The sequence below is a fragment of the Protopterus annectens genome, chromosome 10.part0, assembly GCF_019279795.1.
Source record: "Protopterus annectens isolate FY-2018-M chromosome 10.part0, PAN1.0, whole genome shotgun sequence".
Classification (NCBI taxonomy): Eukaryota; Metazoa; Chordata; order Ceratodontiformes; family Protopteridae; genus Protopterus; species Protopterus annectens.
This window is the reverse complement of record NC_056744.1, coordinates 729,982,210-730,000,052: the sequence shown is the minus strand read 5'-3', so window position 1 is coordinate 730,000,052 and position 17,843 is coordinate 729,982,210. Positions and strand designations below refer to the sequence as shown.

General features: G+C 41.2%; 1 protein-coding gene across 1 annotated transcript in view; it reads left to right on the top strand.

Moving 5' to 3' along the window:
• LOC122813305 (integrin subunit beta 3 binding protein) overlaps positions 1-17,843 on the top strand; it is a 517,597-nt gene that overhangs the window by 369,828 nt on the left and 129,926 nt on the right. The gene's annotated exons all lie outside the window — the stretch shown is intronic.

The window sequence follows — 17,843 nt, the reverse complement described above, 5'->3', positions numbered from 1 at the left end:
CAAAAAAAAAAAAAAAAATTAAAAACCAAAAGGTTTTTAAAAAAATTTCCTTCCTTTTTTTGGGTATCCCGGTTTTTTTCAAAAAAAAAAACCAAAACCCCCCCCAAAAAAAAAAAGTGTAGTGAGTCTTAAAACAAAACAGTGTAAGAAACTTCTCTGTGTGGAAGATTTTCAGTCCATGTATTTCTAGTTAATCACTGTGTATTAATCAGATCAGACAATAGTAGTAGAAGTAGCGAATGTAAACTCAAGTCAAAAAGTAATAATAGAAAATATATAATTCTACAGCATTTCTAAGTATTCAAAAGTAATCCAAGCAAGGCAGGCCTTCTGTTTCCAGTCAAAAATCCTTTATTAAGTACACAGACAAGCGATCCAAGTAAAACAAAAATAGAGTAATAATTTCCTCACAAACTTTCTAAATATATATATATATATATATATATATATATATATATATATATACTTTTTATCAGGCATGGGAGTGGTTTATTGTGCTGTAAAACAGTGTTATTGGTACACATGTTAAATTCCTGGGTGCAAGCTTAAATACAACTGCCCAGTTGGCTTATCTCAAGCCAGACAAGCACAGACAACTGACTACTTATTTCAAAATGTTGGCAACGAAGACCCAGTTATCTGCAAGAAAAATTCTGCAGGCTTTGGGCTTCATGGCATCCTGCATTCTGCTAATTCCATATCCAAGACTGCATATGAGGAAACTTCAGTGGTATCTAAAAAGTGTTTGGACTCAACATTGCCACAGCCTGGAAACAATAATTAACCTCATTCCCTGCCTGCAACAGGAGTTTCGATGGTGGGCAAAGGCCTGTCACCACAACACGGGACAGCCATTCACCTTACCCACAGCCAGGCAGACATTGACAACAGATGCATCAGATTATGCCTGGGGAGCCCATATGGCAGGAAGATGTATTCAGGGCACATGGTCCGTAAGTCAAATGCATCTACATATCAATCAAAAAGAGATGCTAGCTGTTCAGAATGCCCTGACAGCCTTCAAGTCATGTGGTACATAAGCAAGGAGGCACACATTCCTACCCCCTCTGCAGACTAGTCATGAACTTGTGGGACACAGCATTGACTTACCAAGTACATCTGCAAGCACAATTCCTGCCAGGAAAGATAAATACTCTGGCAGACGAACTAAGCAGAAACCTAATGGATCCCCACGAGTGGAAATTGGATCCACAAGTCTTCAGCATGATAACAAGGAACTGGGGATGCCCGGACATAGACCTATTTGCCTCCCCTCACAACTGCCAACTACAGAGATTCTGCAGAAAGACTTATCACAAGCAAGCATGGAAAGTGGATGCTCGATCTTTCAGCCGGGAAAACCTAACAGTATATGCCTTTCCTCCTCTGCCTCTCCTCCCCAAGGTACTCCTCAAGGTCAGACAAGAGAAGACAAAAATGATACTGATTGCCCCAGACTGGCCCCGCCAGCACTGGTACCCAATCCTAAAGAGCTTGTCTCAATGCCCAGCTTGGACATTACCTCAAATTCCTCACTTATTGACCCAACAAGACAGTCGGAAACTGCACAGCCAAATCGGGACCTTAAACCTGGCAGCATGGTGGATAATGTAACCATTCAAGACACACCTCTCTCTAAAGCAGTGATGGATGTTATTTTGGAGGCCAGGCAGCCTAGCACCAGAAAAATCTTATGCAGAAAAATGGAAGAGATTCTGTGCTTGGAACCAAGCACAAGGTATTGACATGATTGTTCCAAATATTCCTCAGATTTTGCAATACTTAACTGAGATGCTGGATAAAGGCCTTTCCTTTTGTTCAATTAAAATTCATGCCTCTGCCATTTCAGCTCATTACAATACAGAACCACCTATTTTTTCTCATCCATTACTAAGGCAGTACCTCAGAGGGGCCAAAAAAGATAAGACCTCCAAGGAGAGCACCAATACCTGCATGGGACCTCAACTATGTCTTGGAAAAACTCACACTGCCTCCGTATGAGCCAGCCTCTGAAGCTGATATAAAATTCTTATCCTGGAAAACAGCTCTGCTCCTAGCAATAACCTCCGCTAGACGAGTCTCAGAGTTACAGGCACTCATGGCTGTAGAACCTTTTATCATTTTCCATCCTGACAGGGTTTCTCTGAGGACAAACCCTACATTTATGCCTAAGGTAGTGTCCACTGTGGCCCTTAACCAAAAAATTCATTTGCCTACCTTTTATCCAAACCCACAGAATAAGGGTGAGAGACTTCTGCATTCTTTGGACATTCACAGGCAGCTACGCTTCTACTTGGACAGAACCAAAGATTTAGAAAGACTGAACAACTTCTAGTGGCATATGCTGCAGGGTCACAAGGAAAGCCTATCTCAAAGCAGACTGTTTCAAAGTGGATAGGTCACTGCATTCGTTTCTGCTATTCACAGCATGGCAAATCATTGCCTAAGGGGCATTAGGCCACATTCAACCAGAGCAGCAGCCACTTCAGTATACACAACTGTACTTTTTCCATTCTGCTGGACTGAAGCCTGTACTTAGGCTATGGTTGAATAGGGTGCTCATTGTCGAACCCAGTTCTTGCTGGAGATGGTGCAAAATACAGCCGGGGATACTATCTGGTCCCATGGAAACTTTGTTCTTTTGTCTTTAGCACTTGATCTGTGGAGATGTGAGGTGCGGGACAAGTGTCAGGGATGTCATAAAGGCCTTTGTGGGGACAGGGGTGAAGTTTGGGGGGGCAGAAGGGTGAAGTTTGTGCTGAACCTATCTGTTAGCAGGCTGGCTCAGTCAACAGGGATGGTGTAAGTGATACTGTTGAGTACTAATCCAGAACAAATCTGGGCTTTTTGCCATGGAGGTTCCAGACATAACTGAAGAAGGCTTTGTTGTTTCCCTTTGTTTTGGAGGCTAGTTTTGATTCATAATTGGCTTTGGAGGCTTTCACTAGTGATCTAATTTGCTTGTTGAGGCGAAGGAGGCAGTTTTTCCAATTTGTAATATGTTCCTTTTTACCCCTGGGCAACAGTTTCTTCCTTTCGTTGTAAAACCTGTTGATAGAGGATGTCCACCAAACAGCTTTGTGTTTCCTTAGGACCAGGTTTTAGTTCTGTTGAATATGGCTGAGTCCATGCTGTTGTACAGGTGCTTGTGTATTGCACTGGTATACTGTTCAGCATAGTTGTCTGCATAGGTTCATAGGTTGGTACTAGGCTATCGGCCTTAGGAGCTATACCAGCCTAGCCTTAACAATTCCCTGGCTATTTCTTCCAACAATATTTACTTCCCTCTGAGGGGAGTGGTGGTGTGAAGATACAGATACCCTCCCGTAGGAGGTTGTAGTTAGCTTTTGAGAATTTTTTTTTAACTTGATTATGGTTGGAGAGGGTTGGGTGGGAGAGAAACTTCGAATGAGACAGTCCCTTGATCTGATCTCACCAGGGAAGAAAATGCTATGGGATTGGTGCAGTGATCGCTCATGCTGGTGAGTAGAACTGTTGAAGTCAATGAATCGTTGAGTGACTAAAAACAAATAAGGTACCGAGCTTGCAAGGCTAGAAAGCAAAGTGTAATTTATTAAACAAAACAAAAGTACAGGTAAGTGCTTTTGCGATTTACTAATCACTTTATCAGACAAACTTGTTAAAAGACCACCAACATTTATACACTGCATCAACTAAACCATGCTTGAAACCAATTAAGCAGTTCTTAAATAGACATTAGTTCATCATATATAAAACCTATGCAAGAAAGTCTAAAATAGCCTAAAAAAATGTGTTGGATAAATAATATGTAAAAAATATATGATATGCATAAAAGTGTGTAATGACCTTAAGTAAAGACAACTGAGCTGCAGTTAATTCAACTGAAGAAATATTAAACATCAAAACTTCAGCTCAGTTGTCTTTACTTAATAAGGGATCATCATTTATCCTGGCTAGATGAGCAGACCCGATGGAAATGCTCAAAGGCCTTAGACTTTTAGGTAGGTCTTTAACATTAAAGACTATGTTTGAGGGCAGCGCTCTACCTGAAACGAATCTATTTAAGAAACCAAATACTTTTATTCCAGTACCACACCCCACAATACAAGTTTTTATTGGTTTATGTGAGAGACAGTTTCGTGAATTAATTCAGGAAGGCACTAAACCGAACTTCTGTAATATGACATGAGATGTGCTGCACTGAATGAGTTAAGAGATTCATTCAGTGGAAGTTAGACCCGCTAATAAAGGTGGTAGTATAGTAGTATTAGACAAAGACTTGTATGTAGAACAGATGAAGAAACTACTTTTATGATGTGACCACATGCATGTATTTCCAGTAACACTGTGAATGGCGTGATAGTTTCATTTTTAGTTTTTGATTTATTGATGACATGTTTAATCAATGAAGAACTTTTTAAATATTTTAATGTTGACCATCCATGAGTTCCAACTATACACGGCCTCCCAAAGATTCACACGGACTTAGCTTGTACACCTATGTGACCCAGAATGGGAAGGGGTGGTGTACGGAGCCGTTATCCATTTTTGTAGAGAAAACTTTACATCCCCTTCTAGTAGATTGTGACACCATACTTAAAGACACTAAATCTTTCATAGAAAGACTATATGCTAGGTGTGCTAATATTGTAGATGAATATATGTTTGTTACGCTTGACACAGAGTCTCTGTTTACAGTTATCCCTAATGATTGAGGTATCGAAAGCATTTCTTGAATGAGAAAGTGTTTCTCTGATAGTGAAACTCATCTGTACATCTTTAGACATGGTACTGGAGAATAATGTTTGTGTTTTTGAAAGAGTTTTTTCTGCAGAAGGTTGGCGTGGCTATGGGCACTGCTTGTGCCAATAACTACGCCAACCTGGCTTTAGTACAGTAGGAGACTACAAATATCCTACATAATAATGCTTTTTATGAACACATTTCTTTGGTACGTTCGTTTTGTGGATGATTTGTTTTTGTTATGGCATGGCACCTTGGATGAATTGAAGGCTGTTACTGCTTATATGCACACCACCACTGATTTTCCTAGGTTTACTTATAATTACTCATTTGATGAGGTTGAATTTTTAGATGTCAAACTTAACAAAGCGTCATTTGTTGAGATTGAATTTTTAGATGTCAAACTTAACAAAGCGGATTTGAGAAGCGTATCCACGAGTGTATGTAAAAAAACAACTAGAAAAAACAGTTATTTATATAAGAACAGCATGCATCCAAGTCATGTTACATGAAATGTACTTAAAGGCCAGTTTATCATTTGATGAGGTTGCTCAACAATGATTTAAACTTACAACTGGCTTTAGAATCCCTTAAAGAAGGACTTTCTTAGTAGGGGTTCTAAAGAAGCTGAAATTGATCTTTGTATATCTGATGCTTGGAACGAGAGGGCAGGTAGATTTAAGCCTTATTTCACTGCGGTGATGGTTAGCACAAGTACCAACATTTCTACACTAAACACTGATACTTTCAGGGTTTTCCTGCAATCTTCCAGTAACATTAACAGGTACTGTGATATTATTAAACGGAACTGGGGCATATTGCATACCATAGATGGGTTAAAAGGAGTTATTGGTGAAGCAAGACGTTTCTCATTTAGAAATAAAAAATCTCTTAGGAAACATCTTTGTTATAATACCCAACAGGATGGGACATAGGAAATTCACCCTGGGGATCACTTCTATGGCTCTGCTCGACAGGGGCACAGGAAAATAATTTTCTTGGGTGGAGAAAGCCAGGATACCTTTTTGGCTAGGCTTATATAGGCCCTAGGGCCAATAGTTTAGTAACTACCTATGAACAGCAATTTTGTTCCCATGGAAAAAAATCGCTGGTCCCCAAAAAAACCCAAAAAACACTAAAGTGGGGGGCTTCGCCCACCACACACCCCTACTTAAATATACCAACTCAGAGATCGCACTACAGTGGAGGAAACGGCACAACCCAGACAATGGCCCAGCGATTTTTTTTTCCCCCTGGGAAAAAAAAAATCTCTGTTCGGCCGTTCGCTGTTTTGCCGGTTCGACGTTTAGGGGTCGATGTAACAGCGTTTGATCATCTGATCGTTCGCTGTTCTAAAGTAGACCCTGTATGAATAGACACTGAATATTAGAGAGCTTAGTATTGAGCCCTGAGTCACCCCCCCCCCTTGAGTTTTCATGGAAGGGAGAGAGTGTTTGCTGCCTTCTGACAGCCTGTTGTCTTTCTGATCGGTAGCTGAGAAACCATTTTAGGGATAGTTGTGATGGACCAAGAATGGAGAGCTCTGTGAGATGTAGGTGAGATACTGTATCGAATGCCTTAGACAGATCTAGGAAGAGAGTGGATATTAATTTTCTGTTTTTCTGGGAGTTTATTTGCAAAATGTAGACGTGCAATAGTGGTACTATGAAATGGTCTAAAACCATGGTGGGGTTTTGGTTGAAGGTCGTTTTTACTGAGGTAATTTATGAATTGAGCTTGAATGCCTTTTCTAGGATTTTAGATTCAGGCAAAAGTATTGTGACTGGTCTGTAAGCATTTAGTTCAGCGGAAGGGTCACCATTGTGCAAAGGTATAATTTTTTTTTTTTCCCCAAATGAATGGAACACAGCTTTCAGTTATTCATCTATTAATTAGGATGGCTATGGGGTAAGTTATTACAGTAGCAGCAATTTTAGGTACTGAAAAGAAAGTTGATCTGCAACTACTGATGTTGGTTTATGTTTGTGTAAGCTGTTTATATATTCTTGAGGTCAGGATTAGTTGGAAAGTTTGAGGCTGATTGTTGTGTAGGGGTAAGGAAAGGGGGAAGTTATTACTAAAAGGAGAGATTATGCTATTTGGATAAAGAATGAGTTGAACTGTGTGGAGATGGATTCCGATGTAGTGTGGTCTGGGTGTAGTAGTTTATTGATGGTGAGAAAAGCTTTTTGTTATCTTAGTACTTGTACTGTAGGTTAGTGTAGGGATATTGTTTGTCTGCTTTGATTTGGCTTTTGGGAAGGTTCCTTTTGTTGCCTAAATGTATATAAGGTATTTTGTGTTCGATTTTTAAACATTCTTTCCATGCTTTATCTCTTTAATTGGTTGCTTTGTTTCTCTAGTTAGCCATGGGTCAGGGTTTGAGTTAACTCTTTTCTACAAAGTTGGATAAGGTTGTTTTAAGATTTTGAGGAAGGTTTGTTTGAAATGAGAAACAGCATTATCCAGTGGCATTTTTTTAGAATATTCCATTCTATTTGCATTAGAGTGTTTATGAAAGTGTCTTTGTTGAAATGTGTAGAATTTCTGGTTTGGTTATGTGTGACATGATATTAGTACTTCTAATTATAAAAGTAAGTAGGTGGTCACTAATATATATCGGGTGAGGTTCCATGATTTTGGAATTTGTTTGGTCTGTTGGTAAGAATGCAGTAGAAGGTAGATTAGATTTTTAATCTGTTCTAGTAGTAAGGGTAATGGGCTGGATAAAGTTATACAGGTTGATTGTATCTATGCAATTTTTCATTGTTTGGTAGCTGCCAGTCTATATTTAGGTCTTCCAAGATAGTTTCTTGGGAGATATGTTCTGACATCCAGTGGAGGATGCTTTTGACTGAGGGTATGTTATTACCGAAGCTACCTAAATAGCTAGAATGCGAAGTGTTTTTACTATTAATATTAAAGATATTTATGAGAATCTCTTAACTGTTGAATGTGGGTGTTTTTATGAGATGAAGGGACACTTTAAGGTATTTTTATAGATAATGGCTAAGTCACTAGCTCATTTTGATTTTCTGTAAAGGCGTAGAATGTTATATCTGGGGGTTATTATCTCATCATTATTTTTTTTTAATCAAGTTTCAGTGACTATTAGTATTATCCAGTGAGAATGTAGCAATCCAAGCATGTATGTCCAGCATTTTTTATCAAATATTTCTTACATTCATATTGAAGAATAGTAGGTCTGTTTTAGAGGCTTTTGTTAGAGGAAGTTGTGTGAAGTTTGTATTTAGGGTATTACAATTCTGTCATTTTGTTTGATAGGACCTGGGTTTGGTTAAATGTTTCCACTATTTTTGAGGGCATTATGTTTAGGTAGGATGAATTAATTGATTTTGAGTTTATCTGAGTATGTGTTTATTAATTGGTTTATGGAAAATGAATTGGTTTATAGAAAATTTGTTTACGGTTATTTTTTTATTTTGAATTAAGAGGTTGGTGTAAGGCTGTGATTTTTTATACTATAATGTGTGTAGTATCTTGAAGAGAAGCTACTATTAAAAATGGGATAATTAGTAGGGCATATAAAATATTGCACAATAACTATAGGAATCAGTCAGAGAAAGTTAGATACAACTGATGGAAGGGATTGTTTAAGCAATTCACAAGGAAACAATGGAAGAACATATATATGGCTCCCAAATGTGCAAAAACTGTAGAAGAGTTAGGATAATTTGCTTGGAAGTGTTTGTATAGGTATTTTTATGCCTCGAGCAGACTCCAAAAACTTTTCCTCAGGTAGATGGCAATTGTTGGAGGTGTGATAGGGAAGAAAAAGGTAACTAGGAACATATGTTTTCGGAGTATAATGAGTTAGCAGACTTTAAAAATTCCCTATAGAGTACTCTGTCAAAAATGTACGGTAAACAAATGGGTGTAACTAAGGAAGTTATTATTAATTTTTTGACCTGGGATACAAGATCTGAATTGCCTAGACATAGTAAGACCATGTTAATTGCTGTTTTGGTAGCCAACAGAATTAAACTCAATAGAAAATGGAAATCAAAGTCTAAACCAACTGTAGCTGAAGTGGTGAATATTATAACAGAGGTAAAAGCTGTAAGTGTGATCTTTAGACAGGGTAGGAACAAACTACAAGCAAAAAAATTGAAAGTGTGGAAACAATATATGCAGAATAATGTTTTAGAGGAGGAGTGAGGTTTAAGGGAAGGCATGAATTGATCAATTTATATAATGATGGATTGATTATAATTGTATAAAAGTCATGTCTGTGAGGTACAAAGCTTGTAACTGTAAACATGTTAACATGATTTGTTTTCTTTTATGTAAATATGCTTGCCTATGTCTTAAGAGATAATTCTGTAAAGGTGTTTGAACAGCAAAAACACAACCAGCACCACACTTTTTAAACATGTGCTTGCTGTAGTTGCTTATTATTGCTGTTACTGTGTTGGATGCCAGTCTCCCCTCATGGAAAAAAGCTTCAGAAAATGAGGCCACTGCAGCCATAAAAGTCCTGGCCCAGGATACCCAGAACTCTTTGGGTCATTTGGGGTTGTCTGGGCCAGAGCATCTTCAGGCTGCCTGTGACATTTGTAAGGGCTTTGGCTTTCACTTCCTACAGGAGAGAAGGAAGAAATAAACTATTTTCAAAGGTTTATTCTACTTAATCTGAAACAGAGAAGAATGAAGACAAAGACTTGGATAAGGGTTCTGACAAAGATGAGGAAAAGAGATGAGCAGAAAAAAGACAAAGAACAAAGAAAGAGAAAACCAGAAGAATCTGCTTATTTGCCATCTTCTAAGGTGCCTTGGACTGACCCTTCTCAGGTAGCTTTCAATCCCGATTGCTTTTTTACTTTCCTTGATTCCATTGCTCAGGCTCCCCTTCACTGTGGCCATTGTAATTCCTGACTGACACTAAAACAGTAGAGAATAGCTGTCCTTCTGAATGGAAACTGTCCAGGTTCCTCCCATCCTATTCTGTCTGCTTTTTTCCCTCCTTATGTCTCTTCCCATGTGTGCATTAGTTCACTCTGGAGTTCCTTATGACTTTTACTGGGAAATTATGTTGAGAGATTTCATAAAGGCTTGAATGGAAATGTGTGTCAACCCATCTCCCTCTCATCCAGGGTAGATTGGGTTGGCCCTGCATCTCCCCTCATGCATGCTTCTTCCCCATTACATGTTCAGTTACCATATACATCAAAGACAGTGCTCTTCTTCAAGCTTCCCTTGCCACCAATGGTAGAATCAGATGCTGACTGTACAGCATCCTCTCACTCGATTCAGACTGTGCTGGCATCAATGGACTCTCTGCACCAGGTGTTCAGTACTGCTTTGGCAGTGACTTGTGTGCCCTTTGGTATTAAGGTCATTTGTTCTTCAGGGGTTGGCTCTGATTTCATTGCCCGAGACATCGGTCCATCCGATGTTCTCATGTTTCACTGTTGCAGTCATCACATTTGAGTTATCTGCTTGCAGTAGCCCTCAGTTGGCCTGATTATGAAAGTCTTAGGTCCTGCTTCAGTTGCTGTCTCATCTTCCGTGATGTCAGGTAGTCATGGGTATAAAGCATGCAGCCGATGCCATTACATCAGTCTTTCTTGCTGTGCAGTGCCCAAAGCAGAAGAAGTTCGCAAGTGCCGGTCGGCAGACTCCTGAAATTTTCGTTTTTGAGTTTCAGAACCGAAGTCTTCAATTAAAGCTAAGTACCCCACTGGGGAAACTTTCTTGCTCTTTACCGATGTCAGTAAAAGTTAATAATTGCATTTCTTGTGGAAAGCAAATGTCTCATAAAGATTTTCATTCATACTGTATTCCTTACCTAGGCCCTGACAACGACGTACCTCGCTGTCGGTTTTGTGCCTTATTTAACCAACGAACTATCCGTCATTGGTATATTTACGCTTCTAAATATTTTGGTTCTCAGTTCAATTATCCAGATACGTCTTCGGTAAGCCATCCGACTATCGACATTTCAAAAAAATGCAAAGATAAAAACAGAGGCCGCCTAGGTCCAAAGCTGCTGACGACGCTTTTCCTAAGCCAGTCGCCAGTTTGCCGGTACTGGGTGAGGCGCTTTTGCAGCCCCTGATACCCACTACTTCAGATTCGCAGGCCTCTACTGAGACCCATTCGAAGTCCGGTATGCCGCGAGATGCTTCAACTGTGGAACCTGCGGATGTCTCTACCTTGGATGGGTCTGGAGCCGCTGTGCAGGCACCGGCTTCTGAGGGTGTATTCAGGCCTACTGACTTGCATATTAAACCAACGCCACCTTCTTCTTTAAGGCTTAAAACTCGAACCATGCCTAGAAAACTGACGCCCAGACCGCATGCTAAGGCCTCTATGCCTAAAAACCAAATGATAAGAATGGCTGAAGACCTTATTACTTTAATCAGGGGAAGCCAACCTTCCCCTTCTAAGAGACCTAGGACTGAATTTGCTTATGATTCTTCTGACCAGGATTCTGAAATTTCTGTTTCTCCTGATGACCAGGATTTACCCTTATCTCCTATGAGGATTCTGATGCAGAGGACTCTATTCCCTCTGCTTCCCCACCAGAGGATTTCTCTTTTGGTGAAACCTTGCATACTTTTAGGGAGCATTTCCACTGGGAAAGCCAGGATTACTCTGATTCTAAAAAAAGGCTTAGGGATTTCTTCCTCCTGCCTCAAAGCAAGCCTTTAGTTATCCCTCCTGTACTGGACATTGTTGATGATGCCTTCTCGGAATCTAGCCTGGCCCCTGATTCTTTACCTCCTGCTCCCAGAAAACCTGATGGATATTACAGGGTTCCTGACTCTCACAAGTTGCTTTTTAAAAATCCTACTGCAGATCCTGAGACCATTTCACAGGGACCCAAGGGCATTAAGGCTACTACTGCCAAAAATCCTACCCCTTCTGATAGAGACTCCAGGGTGCTGGATAGATGGGGTAAGAAGGTATACACTTCTGCAACCTTGGCCAGTAGGGCCTTAAACTGTTAGTTTCACATGTTAAAGTATCAGAAACGTATTATTGGATTGCTTAAACAGAAAATGATGATTCCTGACTGTGCTCAAAATAAAGATTTACAGGATTTTAATGCATTCTGCTGAACAGGTTGGAAAACATACTTTGCAATGTGGTTTTGATTCATTAGAGGCCTCTTGCAGGGCTGCTGTCACTGGGTCTGTACTTAGAAGGCATGCTTGGCTTAAGGAGCAATCTTTGCCAGATCATGTTAAAGCTAAATTGGATGCTCCCTTAAATCAGGACCGCCTGTTTGGCAACAAAGCAGAAGAAGTTCTTAAAAAGGTGGAGGAAAAAGCTAAATCTATGCAAACTGTTAAGGATTTCCTGCAAGTACAGCCTCCAAGATTTAGTAGGCATGTGCCCTCTAAGAATTGGTCCTTTCCTGCCTCTTCCAGGCCTTCTCAGTCCAAACCCAGAACTAGCAGAACCCCAGGTTTCAGTCTCAGGGTATGCACAGGACTAAGCAGTGGGGGGCTTCCGCTTCCAGATCAGGGAGTACTGAGACACCCCCCATGGTAAGCTGTCTCAATGACTTAACTTTAAAACTTCCAAGCACTTCCAAGCACTTCTCAACTGACTACTCCTTTAGGGGGAAAGATTGCTCTGCAGGCCAAAAACTGGGAACTCATTACCCAGGACAAATGGGTTTTAAATATAGTTTCCCCAAGGATACAGATTTCACTTCCACACGTTACCAACCTCAAACAGTTGCCCAGATCTACCCCCAAATCAGTGGGTAGAGGCTCAAAAGCTAGTACTCTCTCTCTTAAGCATAAAGGGTATTCAAACTGTACCAGAAGAGGAAAAGAGACAAGGTTTATTTTCCTGGTACCCAGAAAAGACGATTCATGACGTCCTATCCTGGACCTCTCCATCTTAAACACTTTTTTGGTGATTCCAAAATTCAAGATGCTAACTTCACCAGTTGCTTCCTATGCTAGGCAAAGATGCCTGGTTGGCAACACTGGATTTAAAGGAAGCCTACCTGCACATCCTAATCAGGGAATCTTGCAGAAGATACCTAAGCTTCAAAGCAGGCTACATGCACTATCAGGTCTCTGCACTGCCCTTTGGCTTATCTACTGCGCCCAAGGTATTCACAAAGTTCCTAGTTCCAGTCATTGCATTTTGCAGGCAAAGAAAAATTCAAATATACCCATACCTGGACGATTGTCTAATTCAGGCAGAAAGCCAGGACATACATTTGAATCATCTGGCATTTGTACAGAAGGTGCTAACTTGTCTGGGGTACACCATAAACGAAAATAAATCACATTTGGTACCCTGTCAACAAATTATATTCCTGGGAACAAGCTTGAACACAACTTCCCAGATGGCTTTCCTCACGCCAGAGAAACAAATTCATTTGACAACTTACTTCAAACTAATGGCCACAAAGACCCTGCTATCTGCAAGGCAAATACTACAAGCCTTGTGGTTCATGGCCTCCTGCATTCTATTAATTCCATATGCAAGACTGCATATGAGAAAACTACAATGGTATCTAAAAAGCCTATGGTGTCAACATTCTCAGGATCTAGAAGCAATGATTCCCATCATACCTTGCCTACGGTTAGAATTCCTTTGGTGGGCAGAGGCCTGCCACCTAAACAAGGGACTACCATTCACTCTACCCCCTGCCGCCCAAACCCTAACAACAGATGCATCAGACTGTGCATGGGGGGCTCACCTGGCAGGGAAGTGCATTCAGGGCAAATGGAGCCCAAGTCAAATGCACCTGCATAGGTTCATAGGTTGGTACTAGGCTATCGGCCCTAGGGCCTATACAAGCCTAGCCATAACAATTCCCTGGCTATTTCTTCCCACACTATTTACTTCCCTGGACCCCTGTCTAGCAGGGCGACTGACGTGATCCCCGGGGTGAATTTCCTTTCTCCCATCCAATCATCAAGGTTCCTTTTTAAGAGGGCCAAAGCGGCACTCTGCTTGACATGTATGGGCAATCTATTCCTGAGTCTGGGGAGTCTCTGGGTCAGGAACCTATCCCTCCAGCATGTTTTGTTTATTGTGATGACAAGGTTTCGATCCCTGGAGCGTGTGGCTCTGAGGGATTGGGATTTCTTTAAGTGTAACATGTCCAACAGCTCTGGGTTTGACATGGCCTTGTATGTTAAGCAGAGATCACCTCGGCGTAGATGATATGCGACAGAGTATAGCTGGAGTTTTTTTAAGGTGGTCAGAATAGGGCATCTGCTTTAGGCCTGTGATTCTTTTACTGAGGTATTTCTGCGGCCTTTCCAGTTGTTACAGATGTCTTGAGAGGTACATACCAAATGGGGCTTTGTATTCTATAATGGGTCTAATGAGGGATGAGTACAGTGGGACAATGACCTCCTTTTTTTCTGGATGAAAAGCCCTTAGTGATGAGGTGTGCCACATAGAAGGATTTCCTGACTGTTGTGGCGATGTGGTTATTAAAGGTGAGACCACTGTCCACCTGTGTCCCTAAGTCTGTTATCACACTTTCAGTGTTTAGTGTACTGCCACCTATGTGGTAATTCATGGGTACATAATTTTTCCCAAAGGGGATAACTATACATTTCTTGGCATTGAGCTTGAGCCCCATGGCTCTGGCACCAAGCATCTGTTTCTGTAAGGCCCTTTTATAGAGTATCTACATCATTTGGGAATTCAATAGTGGCTCCCAGTTTGCAGTCATCTGCGAACTTTGTTAGCCAGAGTCCCTTAGTGTTTGCCTGTACTTCAGAGAAGTAGATGCCAAACAAGAGAGGTCCCAGGACTGAGCCCTGAGGTACTCCACTTGTCACTTGTCTGGAGCTGGATTTGGAGTCAGCTACTTTTACAGTGTGGGTTCTGTCAGTAAGGCAGTTGTCCACCCATCGAGTGACGTAGGGATTAATGTCCAGCTTAGTAAATTTATCTATGATTTTAGAGTGGGGGATGGTGTCAAAGGCCTTGGCAAGGTCCAGGTAGGCTGTGTGGACTGCTTTACCCTCGTCCACGGCTCTGGAGACTGATTCGAAGAAGTCAATCAGGTTCAGGAGACTAGATCGGCCCTTCACGAACCCAAACTGGGTAGGGTCCAGTGTTTGAAGGTTGCCAATGTCTTTGTTTATAAATTCCATGATATGTTCCATGGTCTTGCAGATCAGGCTCGTCAGACTGATGGGGCGGTAGTTCCCGGGATGCAAGGTGGATCCCCCCCCCTTGTGGAGTGGGATAACTGTAGCTGTGCGCCACTCAGTAGGCACAAAGCCTGAGGTGAGGGTATTGTAAACATGACACTTAGGTGAGGTGCCAGTTCATTATGTAGTTCATGTAGTACACAGCCCGGGATATCATCTGGTCCCATGGATGCTGTATTCTTAGCTTTGGAGAGTGCGTTTTTTTACCTGTGTCGCCATTATTACCAGAATTTGACAATCTTCTGGTAATGAGATGGGCCATTTAGGGGGTGAGAGGGGGGTGAAGTTGGCACTGAATCGATCTGCCAAGATATTAGCAATATCCTTGGGATCAGTATATTTAATACCATTCTGTTGTAGCTCAGAGCAGATCTGAGCATTGCCATTTAGATTCTTGACATAGTTATAGAATGCCTTGTGGTTGTCTTTGGAATCTTTGGCAATTTTATTTTCGTAACTAGCGTTGGAGGATTTTATGAAGGATCTCAGCTTCTTACTGAGGCTGGTAAGGGAGGTTTTTGCATCCTGGGATATTCCTCTTTTCTGCAACAGTTTATTTATGTCAGGGGACCACCAGATTAACTTCCTTTTTTTGGAGGAGAGCATCTTGGTTCTATTTGGGATGGCACGATTCATGCATGAGTGGATGTGCTCGTACAGTGCTTTAGTGTAGGACTCAGCAGTCGAACTTTCAGTTCCTGTCTGCATGGGTGTCATGAAGTTTGTAACTTCTGATTTGAGTAGCATGAAGTTGGCTTTGGAGAAGTTTTTTATGGAGGTTTCCTTGCTGGGGGGTGGGGGTGGGATGTGGATGTTAAGGGTGATTTAGCTTATGGTCTGACCTGACCAACAAATGGGTGACCATAGGTGTGGAGCATCAATTTCCCATGTTGGTAATGACCAGGTCTAGGATATTGGAGCCCCTGGTGGGACTATGGATTAGTTGATCCAGGGCATTGGAATTTATGAATTCCAAGAACCATTGGGCAAAGGTGTTGGTACATGAGTAGTTTTCCCAGTTAATGGCAGGGTAGTTGAAATCACCCAGTATTAGGGTGTTTGGTTGTATATTAATATTTTCCAGTATGTTTAGAAAGGTGTAGTGAGAATCTTGGGGCATGGTGGGGGATCTGTAGCAAGCTACAATTTGGATTGCAGTCTTAGCTAGTGTTAGTTGCACCTGGAGAATTTCAGACGCATTGTGTTGGGCAACTAACCTGGTGGTGTGAATATCCTTGATATCAATCAGAAAGAAATGTTAGATGTACAGAACGTGCTGACATCCTTCAAGGACTACATTCTTCCAGGACAATTAATGGTAAAGACAGACAACACCACTGTTATGTGGTACATAAACAAGTAGGAGGGTACCCATTCCTACCCCTCCTGCAGACTAGCCATGTCTCTGTGGAACACAGCCTTGAGCTACCAAGTGCATCTACAGGCTCAATTCCTGCCAGGAAAACTAAATACAGTGGCAGACGAACTAAGGAGAAATCTCATGAACCCACACAAGTGGAAACTGGAACCAAAGACTTTCAACATATTAAACAAGTGGGGGGAGCCCAGATATAGACCTGTTTTCCTCTCCCCAGAACTACCAATTGGACAAATTCTGCACAAGGACTCCCCATAAACTAGCTTGGAAAGTGGATGCTCTGTCCTTCAGCTGGAAAAATCTATGGGTTTATGCCTTTCCCCCTCTGCCTCTCCTCTCCAAAGTACTACTAAAGATCAAAACAGGACAAACCAAGGTCGATACTGATTGCACCAGACTGGCCACGCCAACACTGGCACCCCCTCTTGCACAGTGTGTCACTGCTGGCTCCATGGCACCTGCCTCAGACCCCTACCCTGCTGTCTCAGCAGGACAGCCAAATTCTGTACCCTCAGCTTCAAACCCTGAACCTGGCAGCCTGGCTAATTATCTAATTTCTCCGTTACCATCCCGCAGTAAACAAATGTTGGATGTCAAAAAAACAACTCGATGCACAAATAAATTTGACCACAGCTCACTCCAGAGATAACAACACCTGTATTGAGTATAGGTATTGTATATGCATTAAGTTGCCCCTGTAAAAATTATTACATAGGGGAAAGTAAAAGAAGTTTAAGTACTAGAGTCCAGGAATATATAAGAGATAGTAAGAATAATAGTCATAAGTCCAGTGGCATGTAATTTCAATGAAGTTCATGAAGGGGACTGTAGAGGTTTACAAGCCACAGTCCTTGAACAAGTTAAAATAAATTTTATGAGTGGAGAAAATATTAAAATGTGTTTGCGTAAGAAGGAAGCAGGGCTGATTTTTAAATTTAATACATTGTATCCTAAGAGGATGAACAAAGAATGTTATTGGAGAAATTTTATTTAGTAAATGTTTTACTGATTTGTATCTTTTTAAATAAATAATTGAATAATTGGTATGTTGCAGATATTTTAAAGGTATAAAAGGGGAGGTATTATGAGACCAAGATGTTACTCTTTAAAGGCTATTGGTAGCCGAGGCATTAGAGACATGCTATTTTCGTTCATTTCATTGTGATTGTGTTATTTATTGAATTTTTACAAGCTTGGTGAAGTCTTTCTTCAGTGGACTGCAATACAGGTGTTCTCTCTGGAGTGAGTTGAGGTCAGATGTTGGATGTCATTTTGGAGGCAAGGAGGCCTAGTACTAGAAAATCTTATGCTGAAAAATGGAAAAGATTCTGTGCCTGGAACCAAACTCAAGGGATGGCCACAGCAGCGCCCAACTTACCTCAGATTCTTCAATACTTAACTGAGATGCTTCACAAGGGCCTTTCTTTTTCCACCATCAAAATTCACGCCTCAGCTATTTCAGCTCATTACAACACAGAACCACGCTTCTTCTCTCATCCACCGCTCAAGCAGTTCCTTAGAGGGGCCAAAAACTTAAGACCACCCAGGAGAGCCCCAACTCCAGCCTGGGA